At 45.2% G+C, this 18,282-nt stretch overlaps 1 long non-coding RNA gene across 1 annotated transcript; it reads right to left on the bottom strand.

Moving 5' to 3' along the window:
* Window positions 1-1,563: 1,563 nt before the first annotated feature.
* Window positions 1,564-8,886, bottom strand: LOC143418602 (uncharacterized). Its single transcript, XR_013098609.1, has 3 exons — window positions 8,601-8,886; window positions 7,689-8,380; window positions 1,564-1,727 (listed from the first exon to the last, which is right to left on the bottom strand). It is a non-coding gene; the product is annotated as an uncharacterized LOC143418602 (long non-coding RNA).
* Between the last annotated feature and the right edge of the window lie 9,396 nt (window positions 8,887-18,282).

Here is an 18,282-nt window from a genome sequence, read left to right as displayed (position 1 = left end):
GTTTTTAAAAAGTAACTAAGTAACTAAGTAATTAATTACTTTTGAAAATAAGTAATCAGTAAAGTAACGGGATTACTTTTTTGGGGAAGTAATCAGTAATTAGTTACCGATTACTTCTTTCAAGTAACTTGACCAACACTGGTAATGAAAACATGCAACAGATTCATAAATAAAAGATGTAGAGGCCATAAAATCCTTTCATTTTCTACAAGCATGATGTTTTTTCCAGCACACATGAATAGTACTCAGTGTTGGGGAGTAACGGAATACATGTACCGCCGTTACGTATTTAAAATACAAAATATGAGTAACTGTATTCCGTTACAGTTACCGTTTAAAAAGGTGGTATTCAGAATACAGTTACTTTGTTGAAATAAATGGATTACACTGTGGTACTTTCCTGTTTCATATTGTCGCGGGTCAGGACGTTTGGGTTTTGTTTGACAGCTACGTTCTGTTGTTCCAGGCGGCAGCGTTACGGTTGCCAAGGTTACAGGGCGACGCTCTCTCTCTCTCTCTGCGACTGCGTGTTTCCTGGGTGAGAGAGCGCCTTTTCGCTGTTGTTGTTGTTGTGCTAAGCTAACAGGCAGAATGCTACAAGCTCTAAAGAATGTAGCATCATGGGCAGTGTAGTCCGTGTTGCAGGGAGAATGGACTGTCATACACGTTGTGGGTCTGTGAGCGCGAGGAGGGAGAAAAAGGGGAGTGGAAAGGTACGAGTTGTCATCGAGGAAAAACGGGAGCTGGAAGCATGTAAATATAATAATAACCACTGCAGCCAAGAAGAGTGCCTGACGAGCCTAGTTGTAAGTAAGCTATTAAGACTCGACTGTACACCGTGTTCGTGTTTTCCTCCGAAAACAATAAGTTCCGTTGGAGCAGCCTTTCAACGCCTCTCTCTGTCTCTCGCAAGAAAAGTTGACCCACACAACAAAGTAAAGCTAGTTTTCGGCTACGAGCCGACAGGGACCCCGCCGTATTAGTCAGAGGTCCCTTTACTACAGTTCGGAGTCGCGGACCTTCAGTAATAGTAATAAATCACACGGCAATAGTACATTCACGTTGTTGTAAAAAGCATGATAATATATTAAGTAATCCAAAGTATTCAGAATACGTTACTGTCATTGAGTAACGTAACGGAATACGTTACAGAATACATTTTGGGGCATGTATTCTGTATTCTGTAACGGAATACATTTTAAAAGTAACCTTCCCAACACTGATAGTACTATTACATTGTACCCCAATGCTACACTCACAAGCCACATTGTCAGATGCACCTTGCTAGTGTGGCGAGACGAGGTTGGGATATAAAGTAAATACTCTTCAGTTTTAAAGAACGACAACGCCACCCTGGGAATTTCACCCAGAGAATACTGGAAATGACACTAAATCACCAAAAAGGCACTTAGGTTCGCTATACTCAATCCAGAGACGAGGTTCAATAATAAACAAATTGACAATTTATTGGTAATTATTTAAAACACCGAATAAAAACATAATCATGAATATTCAAATACAAATATGCTTAAAAAGGTATTCAGAGCTGAGGCTTATCAGTGGAGGGGCAGGGATGCCACACACAACTAAAGAAAGAAAACACACCAAAACACAAGTGCAACACACTATCACACACTCACACTAATAAACTAGACAAGGCAGGTGTGTACACTCAAGGGATCCCACCACCAAGGCACCCTAGTCTCCTCCACGTCGGCACTCCGCATCTGAATAAAAGAAACAAAGAAAATGTTAATATATTACAACAAACTAATGTGTAGCACCGGGGGATAACCCAACTGCAGGACCACACTGGTGATCTACAGCTAGAAAAAGGGCCTCCCACCAGTGGTGTAACAGAAAATCCAAACTACAAATCAAAAAGCAATAAAACAACATACAATCTGAATAAAACTCTAAAATCTGGAGCAAACGGAATCACCGTACTGCTCCAACTTGCCGTCCACACGACGATAAGTTAACAGTCAATCAATATGCACGCCAGCTGACTCCGATAACCGGCATGCATATGGCCGTTGTCCACGCCGACGTCCACTGTAAAAGCTGACAGCAGCAGGGAAAGAATTCTCACAACGGGAACAGACGGTAAAAGCACAGCAAGGCAAAACAGCAGCACTTCAGTTCGCGTAGCTTGGCGCAAAACTAAGGCCCACACTTCCAAATAAGCCGGGTCACAGAACGTAAGCAGAATAGCTCAGAGGAGGCTTCTATAGCTACGACCAGCCGCGATGGAGGCTTCAGAAGAATAACCCGCAAATGATCTCCACCACACCGAGGGGAAGTCAGGTGACCAAAAAGGAGATCACAGGCAAGTGACGCAGAGACACTCAAATGGCCACTATTTATACCAGCGCCCCCTAATGGGCCAGGCTGAAAGTGGGTTGGACCGAAGGATAACATTCATCCTGCCACATTCTACCCCTCCTTCTTGCATTGTCGCCCCGACGATGAAAAGACACCTAGATTAGTCCCAAGGCCTAAAAAATGCAGAGACAGCATGTACCCTAAGCTCAGAAATAGAATCAGCAGCCCCTTGTGCCACCTCCCCTGTTGGTCTTGGGAGATGATGGATGTTTGAATGCTGGCCAGCTGTGGACCGGGTTGTTTTTCGCACCACCACATTTCTTGTATCAGAACTCGTAGAGGGAGCAGGAAGAGAGCTAGATGGAACTGGTGCTACACTCGGAGTAACTGTACAAGTGGCTGGGACATCGGAAGTTCGGTCTTCTGGCCGGAGCAACAACTCAGGGCTACTTGGAATCACTGCCACTGGGCTGTAAGATGGTGAAACATTTACTTGAGGAGCTCCTACGCTCAGGAATAACAGGTCACTGTCACTTGATGAGTCATGTCCTGGTTCTGGGGAGGATATTTCTGGGCCACGTGGGCTACTGCTTGGAGCAGGCCCTTCTGATGGTGTGGCTGCCGTTATCACAGCCTTCAACAAGGTACGATGAACATGCTTCACGCTGCTGGGATCATCTGCAGGTGCGATGGTATATACTACCCCACCTCCTTTAGGTGCCTTCAGGATTCTATATACCGCTGGTTTCCATCGATCTTGGATTTTACATCTCCCTCTTCCACTCAAATCGCGCAGGAACACCAACTGGCCGTCGTTCAATGGTGCCTCTTTCACCTTTTTGTCATGGTGCCTCTTTCTGCGGTCGGCAGCCAATTGCAATCGTTCCTTGGCTCCTTCATGTACAACCTGTAGCCGGGCTTGATGCTCCTGAATCCACTCGTGCACATCTCCACTGATGGGGTCCGGTACTCTGCCCAACAGAAAGTCCACTGGCAACCTGGGTTCTTGCCCAAACATCAATAAAAATGGAGTTTCCCCAGTAGCCTGATGGGGAGTGGTATTATAACAGTAGAGTAACTGGGGCAAACATACATTCCAGTCTCTTTTTCTGGACACTGGCAGGGTCCGCAACAAATTGTGCAAAGTCCTATTAAAACGTTCACACTGACCATTTCCAGCCGGATGATAAGGAGTAGTGTGGGACTTCTCGATACCATAAAACCTGCAGAGCTGCTGGATCAGGGAGCTTTCAAAGTTACGACCCTGATCGGAATGGATACGCGCTGGTACACCAAACTTCGAAAACCACTCAGTCACGAGAACCTGGGCCACTGTAGCAGCACATTGGTCACGAGTGGGGACAGCCAATGTATACTTGCTGAAAACATCAGTCATCACCAAAACGTTCTCCAGCCCATTCCGGGAAGGTTCGAGCAAGGTGTAATCAATGGCCAAGATTTCATTTGGTCGAGAAGCCAACAAATGTCCCATGAAACTTTGAGCTGCTGGTTGGGTGTCTTTTGCAACTTGGCAACGTTCGCATCTCTGACACCAACGAGCTACCTCAGCAGACATACCTGGCCAATAGCACCGTGAGCGGAGAAGCGCTAGGGTCCTTTCCACACCTTGATGGCCGTGCTCCTGATGAACATGAGTCAACACCTGCTCAATTAGTGCACTAGGCAGCAAAAGCTGAAGTACCACCTCGGCACCGTCAGGGCGATGAACCTGACGATACAGAACTCCTTCCCTTTCAATCAGACGATCCCATTGTCGTAGCAGCACCAGAGCAAGTGGAGCAAGCTGCTGCCGCTCCTCAAAGCTGGGTCGCTGCTTCCGTCTCCAGAACACCAAGATCTCCTTTATCACTGGGTCGACCTGTTGGAGGGCATGAAGATCAGGAGTAGTGAGATGGAGCAAAACCGTAATGGCAGCTTGTGATACCTCAGCTGGTCCCAGCCGCAAGGCTTGTTGAAGAGGTCCAGGCAAGGCTGTACCAGGAACCATGGCTTTAATCTCCTGAGGATCAGGTGGATGCTGGCGAGATAAAGCGTCTGCGTTCTTATTACTCCTTCCTGACCTGTACTTTAAGTCGAAGTCGAACGAAGCGAGCTGAGCTGCCCAGCGCTGTTCAGTAGCCCCAAGTTTAGCAGAAGACAAGTGACTAAGAGGATTGTTGTCGGTGTAAACAATACACTTATGGCCCAACAAGTACTCTCTAAATTTCTCAGTCATGGCCCACTTAAGTGCCAAAAACTCCAGCTTCATTGAGCTATAATTTAGCATATTGCGCTCAGTGGGCCTCAAACCCCGACTGGCATAGGCTATTGGCCTCACCTTACCTCCCTGCTCCTGGGAAAGCACTGCCCCTAGGCCGGCATGGCTGGCATCCACTTCTAAAATAAAAGGCAAAGAGAAATCTGCATAAGCGAGCACTGGTGCTGTTGTCAGTTTAGTCTTTAATGCCTCAAAACTTTGAGCACACTCTGCAGTCCAGTTCTCCACGACACCATGCTCTGACCTCTTCTTTGATTTTCTGCCTCCCCACTCTGCCACCAGTCTATGCAGAGGTGCCGCCAACTTGGCAAAACCCTCTACAAAACGGCGATAATAGCTGGCAAACCCAAGGAAGGAGCGTAGTTCCGAAACAGTCTTAGGAGGCTGCCAGTTAGCCACCACTTCCACCTTGCTAGGGTCCGTAGAGACACCTTGATCGGAGATGACATGGCCTAGGTAGCAAACCTCCCGCTGGAAAAAGGCACATTTGGCAAGCTTGGCTTTTAAACCTTCCTGCTGAAGCCGACCTAGCACCACATCCAGCCGCTCAAGATGTTGCGATACTGTTGATGAAAAGATTACAATGTCATCAAGATAGAGAAGCAGAGACTGGCACTGTTGATCACCGAAAAGGCGTTGCATTAGTCTCTGGAAGGTGCTAGGGGCATTACAGAGCCCAAATGGCATTCGGTTCCATTCAAATAGGCCAAAAGGAGTACAGAAGGCAGTCTTGGGCCTATCCTCTTCCGTAACTGGGACCTGATTATAGCCACTTGCTAAATCCATGGTGGAAAACCAACGGGCACCAGTCAGCGCATCTAAGGATTCTTCAATGCGCAGCAGGGGGAATGCATCTTTCCTTGTCTTGTTGTTCAGTTGCCGATAATCAACACACATGCGTGGGCTGCCATCCTTCTTCTTAACGAGCACAATGGGAGAAGCATAGGGGCTGCTACTCTCTCTAATCACCTCGGCCCCTAACAACTGGTTAATATGCTCTTTCACAACCTCGTACTCTGAAGGGGGGACGCGCCTATAACGCTGCCGCACGGGGATATCGTCTAAGACTGGAATGTCATGGGAGATCAAGTTAGTGCAACCCAAATCAGTGTCATGAGCAGAAAAGACCGAGCTGTATTTCTTAACGAGAGACCTCACCTGTCCCTGTTCCTCTGCTGACAGTTTAGACAAATCAATCCCTTCCATCTGATCCTGCACAGTAGGAGTGGCGGTGTGAGATGCCATTGTGGCTACGTTAGGGAGTACTTCTGTCACACCAGCGGGCAAACTGACCACATGAACATCTTCCAGGGTCCCTATAACGGTCCTAGGGTAAAGCAAGACCGCCGTAGTCCCTACATTAACAACTGGTATGTATGCAGTACCTCTAACCACTCGAACCAATGCAGGGGACGCTAAAAGTCCAGCAGGCAAGTTAACATCAGTAGGTTCAAATAACACAGTGGCACCTGAATATTGCTCAGAACAGGTGGCGGCCACTACTTTCATTACACCACCCGGAATGCAACATGCTCGCTTACCCCTCACTCTCACATGGCCAGACAAATCCAGTGGGGCTCTTATACTAACGTCATGGCACTTTTGCAGCGCCTGCACAAGGGGTTTAGGGGCCTCTGTGACAAAGCCCAAACTAAACAATGCTTCACCGTGTTGCCCAAAAAGCTCGTGGTAACACTTCCGAATGACATTCATCCCCAATACACCCGGAACCGTGGAAGGTCCTGCACCTGGAGGATCTTTAACGACCAACACGCCACACTGTGGAAGAAACTTGTCACAGAGCTCTACACTTAGCTCGATATAGCCAAGGTAAGGAATGGACAATCCATTAGCCGCTTTAAGCTGCAACCAATGACAAGCTTGGAGACGCTCTTGACCCCAGGACTCAAAATGCTGGCGGAAAAAACTTTCAGTAATGGTAGAGACCATGGACCCCGTATCAACCAAACAAGGTACTTTTATACCGCCCATGTCCACATCTATATGAGGACAGGATGAAATTAATTTCGAGACTGCCTCTGGACCATTAGAAACAACCCTTGAGCCAATAGACACCCCACCCGAACTGTGGCTCGGCAATACGGAGGGTGCTAGTTTTCCGAAGCCGTATTTAAAGGAGAGTGCCTGCGATTATGCAGAGGGGCCTGCGAAGGAGGCCGGGAACGAGGAACGCGTTCCCCATCACACTCCCGAGCAAAATGTCCAGGTTGCTGACAACGACGGCATATAATGGAGTCGCCCCGTCCTGAGCGAGGCATTCGATGGGGGCCCTGCAATCGAGCAATGCTCTGAGTGAGCTGATTAAGTTGCTCCTGCTGGCGCTTTAACAATTCCTTCATCTCGCTCATCTCAGACAAATGGGTAGACTGAGCTATTCCTGAGGGACCGCTATGGACCCCATACTGAATGCCATAAACAGAAGGGACAGAACTGCTTCTATGCCTAACGCCACTAGGCAACCCTTCACGTTCCCACCTAATAGCTTCCCCTCTAATCTCCAGCAATGTCAGTGTGGGCTGCCTCCTTACTAGCTGCTTTAACTCCCGCCGCAAGGTACTATCTAAGACCTGTTCAACAAATTGATCTCTTAATAAAACGTCAGCATTGGGCATGCCATTGGGGGCACTCGATTTAACTTTCTCCATAAGACCCAAGAGAGCCAGGGAAAACTCTTGCAGTGTCTCACTTTCCTGCTGTTTTCTAGAGAAGAAAGCTTCCTGCAATGCTACATAGGATTCTGAACAGCCATAAAGTTCTTGCAATATAGTAATTATCTTAGCAGGATCAGTCCTCTCTGCACTAGAGCGATATTTAATCTCCTCACGTGCTTCTCCTTCTAGGTGGTCAAACAGGAAAAATGCTTTATCAGCCAAAGACAAATGACGTGCTCTAGCACAACCTTCTAATTCCTCCAACCATTCATTCAACCCTATACCTGATTTTCCTCTAAACATAGGGCATTTTCTGTCACGGGGCACAAAAACTAGTCTCTCTGCTACAGAGACACCAGCCGTTGGGGGGTTCACAGATGATGCAGTTGAAGTAGAAGGTGTAGCACTAGTACCTGACCCAACAGCCCTCTCCTGACGCAGCCTCTCATTGTCTGCTTTCAGCTGCGCGATCAAGTCCCTGAGTTCCTGTAACTCTTCCTCCATCTCTGTAACACAGCTGTGAAATCCCACACCAAAGTAGCTGCTGCTTTGCCTTTATTCTTTACAAAATAATATAAAAAAACAATTTACGTTACACCAAACAAAAAAAGAAGAACACACGTCTCTGTTTTAAAGAGTATATCCTGTCGACAACAACGCCAAGTTTGTGGCGAGACGAGGTTGGGATATAAAGTAAATACTCTTCAGTTTTAAAGAACGACAACGCCACCCTGGGAATTTCACCCAGAGAATACTGGAAATGACACTAAATCACCAAAAAGGCACTTAGGTTCGCTATACTCAATCCAGAGACGAGGTTCAATAATAAACAAATTGACAATTTATTGGTAATTATTTAAAACACCGAATAAAAACATAATCATGAATATTCAAATACAAATATGCTTAAAAAGGTATTCAGAGCTGAGGCTTACCAGTGGAGGGGCAGGGATGCCACACACAACTAAAGAAAGAAAACACACCAAAACACAAGTGCAACACACTATCACACACTCACACTAATAAACTAGACAAGGCAGGTGTGTACACTCAAGGGATCCCACCACCAAGGCACCCTAGTCTCCTCCACGTCGGCACTCCGCATCTGAATAAAAGAAACAAAGAAAATGTTAATATATTACAACAAACTAATGTGTAGCACCGGGGGATAACCCAACTGCAGGACCACACTGGTGATCTACAGCTAGAAAAAGGGCCTCCCACCAGTGGTGTAACAGAAAATCCAAACTACAAATCAAAAAGCAATAAAACAACATACAATCTGAATAAAACTCTAAAATCTGGAGCAAACGGAATCACCGTACTGCTCCAACTTGCCGTCCACACGACGATAAGTTAACAGTCAATCAATATGCACGCCAGCTGACTCCGATAACCGGCATGCATATGGCCGTTGTCCACGCCGACGTCCACTGTAAAAGCTGACAGCAGCAGGGAAAGAATTCTCACAACGGGAACAGACGGTAAAAGCACAGCAAGGCAAAACAGCAGCACTTCAGTTCGCGTAGCTTGGCGCAAAACTAAGGCCCACACTTCCAAATAAGCCGGGTCACAGAACGTAAGCAGAATAGCTCAGAGGAGGCTTCTATAGCTACGACCAGCCTCCATCTGAAGCCTGCGATGGAGGCTTCAGAAGAATAACCCGCAAATGATCTCCACCACACCGAGGGGAAGTCAGGTGACCAAAAAGGAGATCACAGGCAAGCGACGCAGAGACACTCAAATGGCCACTATTTATACCAGCGCCCCCTAATGGGCCAGGCTGAAAGTGGGTTGGACCGAAGGATAACATTCATCCTGCCACACTAGCACAGAGCCGGATCCCCGTTTGCCGTCAGAATTGCAGTAATTTCTTCAGTTCAACAAAGATGCTGAGTACATTCCTCAGAGATTTTGGTCCATATTGATATGACAGCATCACACAGCTACTGCGGATTTGTCAATTGCACATCCATGATGTGAATCTCGTCTTCCACCACATCCGAAAGGTGCTCTATTGAGAGCTGGTGACCATTTGAGTGCAGTGAACTCATTCATGTTCAAGAAACCAGTTTGAGATGATTTGTAACATGACTTGTTATCCTGCTGGAAGCAGCTATCAGAAGATGGATAATTGTGCTCATACAGGAATAGACATGGTCGGCAACAATACTGAAGAAGGTTTTGACATTTTCACAAAGTACAATTAGTACTAAGGGGTCCAAAGTTTGCTGACTATAGCTCGCACACCATTACATGACCACTACCAGTGATAGCAGGCTGGATGACACTGTGTGAAGTGTAGCCTCAGTTTCCTGTTGCAAGCTGACAGGAATGGTATCCAGTGTGATCCTCAGCTTTTTTGGTCCATCTAATTCACAATTCAAGGTGTGTGTTTAGAGTTGGTTAACATATGCAACACTTATGTATTTTAACAATTAATACTGTTTACAACTTTATGATTACTATGAGTACTGGATCACTTTAAACATTTTCTTGAGTTGCATTAAAAAACAATGTTTATGTAAAGATTGTAAGTGAAATTGTTTGTCAGTTTGCCTTTTTTATGAAGCTGCTAATATAAAACATATATATCAATGTCAATGGTGTGCGGTGAATTGTGGTGACGGAAGAAGACAAGCGTTCTCTGCACTGATCTGTTAATTAACTAAATGTTGTGTCTGCAATTATTTTCACCATAATCACTTTGAGAAATTGATGTAGCCTCTTAAAGCAAACTGTGACCATACAGGAACCTGACAATCTACCAGTTCAGTCAGCTGAGCAATTCAGAAGTGATGGGCTTTTTTAAAGTGAGACTGATGCAGCTGCTCAGATGGATACAGCTACAGTACCTATGATAGAATAGAATAATCCTTTAATTGTCCCACAAGGGGAAATTTGGTTATTACAGCAGCCAAAAAGACACATATACAAACAAAGAGTACACAGGACACAGACCAGAAAAATACAGAAACTATTTTTCTTACATATTTACATTAAGGACAATGGTTACTATATACAGAGAGTACTGTACAGTTTTATTAAATTAAATAAAAATTAAATAAAAATAACTACAGATAAGAGGCAGACCAGGTTGTAGTGCGAATCGGTTAATTAACTTATTGCAGTTACATTGCAGATGTAAACATCTATGTTTGTTGGGAGCAGTTCTGATTGTACAGTCTGACCTGCGGAAACGCTCTTTTATGCATCTAGGATGCAGCAGTCTGTCACTGAAGGAGCTCTGCAGTTCAGCAACATTTACATGCATGGGGTGGGAGACTCTGTCCATCAGAGATGTTATTTCGGCCAGAGTCCTTCTGTCTCCCACCACCTGCACTGGGTCCAGGGTGCATCCCAGAACAGAGCTGGCCTTCCTGATGAGTTTATCCAACCTCTTCCTCTCAGCTGCCGATAAACCGCTGCTCCAACATACAACACTGTATGACAAAAAATGACAGATGCCACCACAGAGTCATAGAAGGTCTTTAAAAGCGCTCCCTGTACTCCAAATGACCTCAGCCGCCTCAGCAGGTAGAGTCTGCTCTGGCCCTTCCTGTAAAGAGCATCAGTGTTGTGGCTCCAGTCCAGTTTATTATTCAGGTGAACACCCAGGTACCTATAAGAGTCCACTATCTCAATGTCCACTCCCTGGATGTTCACCGATGATACCATGGCAAGCACATGTACATGAGCAGGTAGTTATGGATCATGTTAATGAGTCTGAAATCTTTATGGATTTAGAAAACAAAGTATAGATTAGCTAATGCTAAGTTGAAAACTTTTGCCATAACACAATAGTTTGATCAATACAATTACTTCTATCAGCTTTTGAAAGATGGCAGAGCTCTTTACAACAAATTTTCTCCCTCTCAAGGGAGCAGAGGAGCAGCGGCACCAACAATTTTGCTCAGTCTCCCACTCTGGTGTCTGTGATTATCTTCATTTTGATGAAGTGATGATGATAGAACAGAGTTTGACAGTGTGGGAAAGCAGAAGTGCTATAAAGAACAGATCACCAGGCCAAATATTTGGGAATCCAGGCCCATGAGTGTATGCAGATCTTCTTTGTTAAACTTGCATAACCTTCAGTTACGTTCTACGTCTTTTCATTCACTGATTGGTTTTATTCCCACTTGTTTTTTTAACCTTTACTGTCACTTGTTGGTAAGGTTGATCCATCAGAAATCTGGTGACCTGGTTAGGCTTTGGTTTTGGAAAAAGTGGAGGCATCATTAAAAAACCCAGTTGTCAAGGGATTTGACCCTGGGGCGCCTCTGTCAGTGCGCCCCAGGGTGGCTGTGGCTACAATGTAGCTTGCCATCACCAGTGTGTGAATGTGTGCGTGAATGTGTGCGTGAATGTGTGCGTGAATGGGTGGATGACTGGTTGTGTAAAGTGCTTTGGGGTCCTTAGGGACTAGAAAAGCGCTATACAAATACAGGCCATTTACCATTTTTTAACAAGCATCCATAACTGAGAGATTAGACAGATATCACTGTTGCCATAACCTCATGCACCAGGGATATGACACTTAGCAGTATTTGACTCTGTGAGAATAGCATTGGGTTGACTGTATTTATAAAGCAATGAGAATATTTTAGATGTCAGGTACTTTTAAATGTACTGTCCCTTGAATTAATCCTGGGAGGAACATTGTTTCAAGTAAAATCCAAACATGACTCTATCAAATGAAAACTGCCCTCTTCCCTCAGGCAACTGTCCTAACTGTCCTCTAATGAGCGTAAAAATAGACAATTTTGTCAAACGTGGGTCTCTTTTAAAAAGGAAACCATTTTCACTGGACTTTATTTCTCTAACAGTGTCATTGGATGAGTCTGCCTTTGTAAATAACGGACAAATTACTCGAGTAACATATTGTCATCTTTATGCTTGTCTGCTAGCAGAATCTTTTTGTCCTGCAGCAAACATAAAGCACACCCCCATTAGAGACACAGACCACACTGTAATGAGCCATTTTCTTGTGCTCTTAATAGATGTCTCTGGTGTTTCACAAACATTCAAGAGCTGACAGGTGATAAATCAGATCTTACTGAATTCGACTTTTCTTCTGTTTTAATGCAGTTTAAAACCACATAGGATTCATCCTTTTAACTTTCAATAACATTTCTTCTGCATGTTTGTGTGTGTGTTTTGTTTGGCATAGTAGTGGTTAGACCAAAAAGACTAATGAGTTAGAATTAATGACTGAGTTAATCACCATGCCCATGTTGAGAGTGGTGGTTTTTATAGTATTATCATAGATTAATGAGCATGGCATTAGCCTCGGCTCCCTTGCTAATAGTGCTAATAGTGTAGCACTATTTTGTGATGCTGATTAGAGTTCAACCCTCAGTTGTCCGTTAGTGATATTTTCTTTACACTCAAACATTTTTACATTATAATGCCTTCGCTGGGACATATTCAACATATTTTATCTTTATTTCTTTCATTGATTCAACATGTTTGAGCTGTTTTAATACCAGGTTATACCCATGAGTCCTCGGGGATGAGGTGATTTGAAGTAAGTCTGAAATCCAAACAATTATAAGGGGCTCATACAGGTGGTTAGAATTTTGGTCGTGTTCAGAAGGCAAGCTGTTTTTATAGACATTGGGCTCCTTTTTCCTGCAGGGCTGGTGTATTTTTGATATAATTTGCTGCAGGCACAGTTCTACGGGTTTTACATGTGAGCTGGTAGTTTATTGGCACAACACTAACATGTTGAGATGGCAGGAGTGGTATGATGTCCATAGGAATACTGATGGGCTAGTATATGAATGTGGTGACCCATCAGCACTGACGGCTTTGATGAGTAAGAAATCTATAATGTTGTTGCGTCTTTCTGTGAAGGCTGTAGTCATCACACAATAGTAGGTTTCATTTGTGTGTCATGAGTTGCTGGCGATTTAATGTTTTTTTTCTTTCTTCTCTCCCAATGATGTTGAAAATATGAGCTGTTTGCTTTTAACTTCAGTGTGTGAAAAGCAGATTGTATGGTTGAACTGCAGTTGTCTTTACATCACTTCGAGATACAGCTGGCAATGTAACACATGAACTATGCTCAGAAATGGTGGAACAAGCTGTAAACCTGAGGATTCGTGTTTAAGTGGGTTGAACTGTGCAGTCTGCGTATAAATGATGACACTGGACGCAGCGCGTTCGGGTGATGTTTTCCAACTTTACTCATAACCCGGAAGCTCTCCCCACACAGCCTTATGGGAACAGTAGTCTACCGCTACACCTCCTCCTTTTAGCTAAAGACATACTTCATAACGACTCAAACAGCTCACTAGAACAGAAATGCGGAGCATCATGAAACGTGACGTGAAAATTATACACATCCCTCATTTGTTCACTTACATTTAAACGAAACATATTATTGTAAACATCTCTAACAGCTTAACCCATCTTTGAATAGAGCATGAATGGATAACTTCAGAGAATTACACATCCAGTCTTTCAGGAGGTCTCACCACTCGACCAGATCTGGTAATAGTTCCTGTTGGTCTGAGGTGGCTCCTATTTCTCTTCAGAAAACCCCTGTCTGTCTCAGTCTGACATATGCAAGAAGAGAGAAGGTAACCAAGTAGGGTCTCACTGATCAGTTTTGACACTAAGTATGTCCATGTGCTGTATGAGCAGCTATTTATCCAGAATTAAGAGTTCCTGTTAACGAAAGATATTGGAGCTTAGCCTGCTGTAATTTCAGCGGTAAAACATTCTCAAGCTGCAGACACAGGACATTATTGAACATAAGCCAAGAAAGAAATAAAAAACAAACAAACAAAACAAACAAACAAACAAAAAAAACAAGGTCCTGTGGAATAAGCCACAGAGAAAAGGGGGACAGGGGAAAACGTAGTAAGCCAATTCTGCTATCTAGAAACCATATTCTAGACACATCTGTAGTCTGTAATAGTGATTGACTGTTTTACATCTGTGTCAATATCCTACTGCCACAAAAAGACCAGTAACAATAGAGTGCTTGAATCCATGTGATTCTGAAAAGCAAAAACAATAAATATGTTAATAAACAAACAAACAAATAAATAAATAGGTAACTGTGAAACGTGTGACTTGGAACCGCAGAGCATTTTCTGCCTTGGCAAAAACAGGGTCAGTTACCTTGACTCTTCTGAAATGACTTTGGGAAAGCTAAGTGAAAATAAAAGAGTTATACAGATGCTGTTGGATGTGATATTGTATATGAAGCACTGGGATTGTGTTTAAAAGAACACCAAAGTCAAGGTTTGCAGGAGCACTTGATGACAAAAAGCTCTAAGATAACAGACCACAGATCAAGGTTAAATTTAAACTGTTGGGTTATTTATAGATAAAAATTGAAGACATACACAAATATTGGTACTAGATGCCATCATTAGTCATCATTTCAGGTGTCAGGTCCCTATTCTTCGATACCCAACATCCACAATGACGGCGAAACAACTAGTAGCTCAGTGTTCCAACATTCGAAAGAAGGGGCTGCTCTCACAGCTAGAGATTGACGAGGTACACCACAAATGCTACGGCAAGGAGGAGTCAGGACGCCAGGTCAGGGGGATATCATCACCCCCACCCGAGATTGGGTACATAGCCCCAAGTGCGATAGGAGAAGGATCGTTGAGTGCGAGAGGAACTGACCTGAAAGATAGGATCATGGCCAAGCTTGAAACCTGGATCCCCCGTAGCCGGTTACCAAGATTACGTGAAGTACCCTCAGAAGGTCTGCTAGATGATGTTAATGCAGCACTACGGACAATACCTACAACCACGATTACCGACACTAACAAGCTGATCTACAATACGGCAGCAGTGATCAGTGAGATGCTTGGCTACAAGTTGAACAGCCACAAGGGGCAGTACCCTCCATGGAGAAGGAGGCTAGAGCGCAAGATCAAAGTAGCACGGAGGGAGGTTAGCCAACTAACGGAGTTGCAGAAAGGTGCGACAAAGAAGGTGCATAAGAAATACTGCTAGTTAACGAGAGACACCCGGAATGGCTAACCGAAGGTCGGACGGTCCTGATCCCCAAGGACCCCAAGAAGGGACCGGTCCCCTCCAGGGGTCCTGATCCCCAAGGACCCCAAGAAGGGACCGGTCCCCTCCAACTACCTACCAATAACATGCCTCAGTACTACATGGAAGCTCCTGTCAGGCATCATATCGGCTAAGATGAACAGGCACATGGGTCAATACATGAGTGGGACACAGAAAGGAATTGGCAAGAATACCAGAGGCGCAAAACACCAGCTACTGGTAGACAGAACAGTCAGCCGAGACTGCAAGACCAGACTGACCAACCTGTGCACTGCCTGTGAAGGCCTATGACTCAATGCCCCACAGCTGGATACTGGAATGCCTAGAATTGTACAAGATCAATGGGACCCTAAGAGCCTTCATCAGGAACTCAATGGGGATGTGGCGCACAACACTAGAGGCCAACTCCAAGCCTATAGCACAAGTCACCATCAAGTGCGGGATCGACCAAGTAGATTCTCTGTCCCCACTGCTGTTCTGCATAGGCCTGAACCCCCTCAGTGAGATCATTAACGAGACTGGCTACGGATACCGACTACGGAACGGAGCAGTTGTCCGCCACCTCCTGTACATGGATGACATCAAGCTGTATGCCAAGAGTGAACGAGACATCGATTCACTGATCCACACTACCAGGCTATACAGCAATGACATTGGAATGTCGTTCGGACTGGAGAAGTGTAGTCGGATGGTAACAAAGAGAGGGAAGGTAGTCAGAACTGAGGGGATTGAACTACCAGAAGGCAACATTGCAGACATAGAGGACAGTTACAAGTACCTGGGGATCCCGCAGGCGAATGGGAACCATGAAGAGGCCGCTAGAAAAGCTGCAACCACCAAGTACCTGCAGAGGGTCAGGCAAGTCCTGAGGAGTCAGCTGAATGGTAAGAACAAGATCCGGGCCATCAACACGTACGCCCTGCCCGTGACCAGGTACCCTGCTGGGGTAATAGGCTGGCCAAAGGAGGAGATAGAAGCCACTGACATAAAGATAAGAAAGCTCCTTACCATGCATGGAGGGTTTCACCCCAAGTCCAGCGCCCTGAGGCTGTACGCTAAGCGGAAGGAAGGGGGCCGGGGACTGGTGAGTGTCAGCACCACAGTTCAGGATGAGACAACGAACATCCAAGAATACATTGGGAAGATGGCCCCAACTGACCGAGTGCTCAGTGAATACCTCAGGCAGCAGAAACCTAAGAAAGAGGAGGGAGACGAGGAACCATCATGAAAGGACAGGCCCCTGCACGGTATGTACCACCGGCAGATAGAGGGGGTGGCTGATATCCAGAAATCCTACCAGTGGCTGGACAAAGCTGGACTGAAAGACAGCACAGAGGCACTAATCATGGCAGCACAAGAACAAGCTCTGAGCACAAGATCCATAGAGGCTGGGGTCTATCACACCAGGCAAGACCCCAGGTGCAGGCTGTGTAAAGATGCCCCAGAGACAATCCAGCACATAACAGCAGGGTGCAAGATGCTAGCAGGCAAGGCATACATGGAACGCCATAACCAAGTGGCCGACATAGTGTACAGGAACATCTGTGCCGAGTATAACCTGGAAGTCCCGAGGTCAAAATGGGAGATGCCCCCAAGGGTGGTGGAGAATGACCGAGCTAAGATCCTGTGGGACTTCCAGATACAGACGGACAAAATGGTGGTGGCTAACCAACCGGACATAGTGGTGGTAGATAAACAGAAGAAGACGGCCGTAGTGATCGATGTAGCGGTTCCGAATGACAGCAATATCAGGAAGAAGGAACACGAGAAGCTGGAGAAATACCAAGGGCTCAGAGAAGAGCTCGAGAGGATGTGGAGGGTGAAGGTAACAGTGGTCCCCGTGGTAATCGGAGCACTAGGTGCGGTGACTCCCAAGCTAGGCGAATGGCTCCAGCAGATCCCGGGAACAACATCGGAGATCTCTGTCCAGAAGAGCGCAGTCCTGGGAACAGCTAAGATACTGCGCAGGACCCTCAAGCTCCCAGGCCTCTGGTAGAGGACCCGAGCTTGAAGAATAAACCGCCCGCAGGGGCGTGCTGGGTGTTTTTTTCATATATATATCTATCTATATATCTATATCTATATATTTATATATCTATATATATATATCTATATATATCTATATATCTATATCTATATATATCTCATAATAATCTGACAATACTATAATATTGGCCATATTATATTTACATTGCCACAGTGAGTTGACTTTAGTCTCATGAACAACATTAACTAATTGTTATTTACTAACTAATCTTAAATGACTGTTCAGCACAGAAATGAAGCCCAACAATCATGTTTTACAGTCCCGTGGTCTCAGCCTCAGATACTCAACTAATCAAAGTGATGTCATGACAAAAATGAATGACCAACAAAACATTTTTCTCCTTCATTTCTGTCACACAAAGCTGTATGTAACGCGTCTCGCGGTTAGTATCATGGTTGCTAGGCAACCTGAACAGCGCGACGAAGCGTATACCGTCCCATTTCACAAACCTCTCACTTCCGCACTTCTCGTACATATAGTACGCACCGTACGTAGTACGCGTAGTACGCGAAGTGCGCGTACTTCAAGCGTGCAGTCTCTTAATTGGGACACAGCCTATGTCCACGTCCTCCCCCATGGTTGTGTACCTCTCCGTGTTTCCCCAAGTGTGTTATTTTTAGAATTTTTAAACCCAGTTTAGTTTTGTATCACCTTTTCCCTTACAGCGAATAAAGCTGCATTTTGAGTTCAAGTTTTGTTTCCCGTGAGTTTGCATTTGGGTCCTCTCCTGCTGGCTCATAAGAAAGGGAGCAAATGGGTTGAACCACTCTGGAAGCACCGAATCCATACAATCCAACTGGACAGCTCTAGGTGGGGCGTGGAGGTTAGTGAATAAAAAAAACAAAACAAAAAAAACCCACACACATGTGCAGGGCCAGTGACTGAGCAGTGTGACAATCAGTGTTTTGGGGACATAG

Source organism: Maylandia zebra, linkage group LG1, assembly GCF_041146795.1.
Source record: "Maylandia zebra isolate NMK-2024a linkage group LG1, Mzebra_GT3a, whole genome shotgun sequence".
In the NCBI taxonomy this organism is placed as follows: domain Eukaryota; kingdom Metazoa; phylum Chordata; class Actinopteri; order Cichliformes; family Cichlidae; genus Maylandia; species Maylandia zebra.
This window is presented reverse-complemented; position numbering and strand designations above follow the sequence as displayed.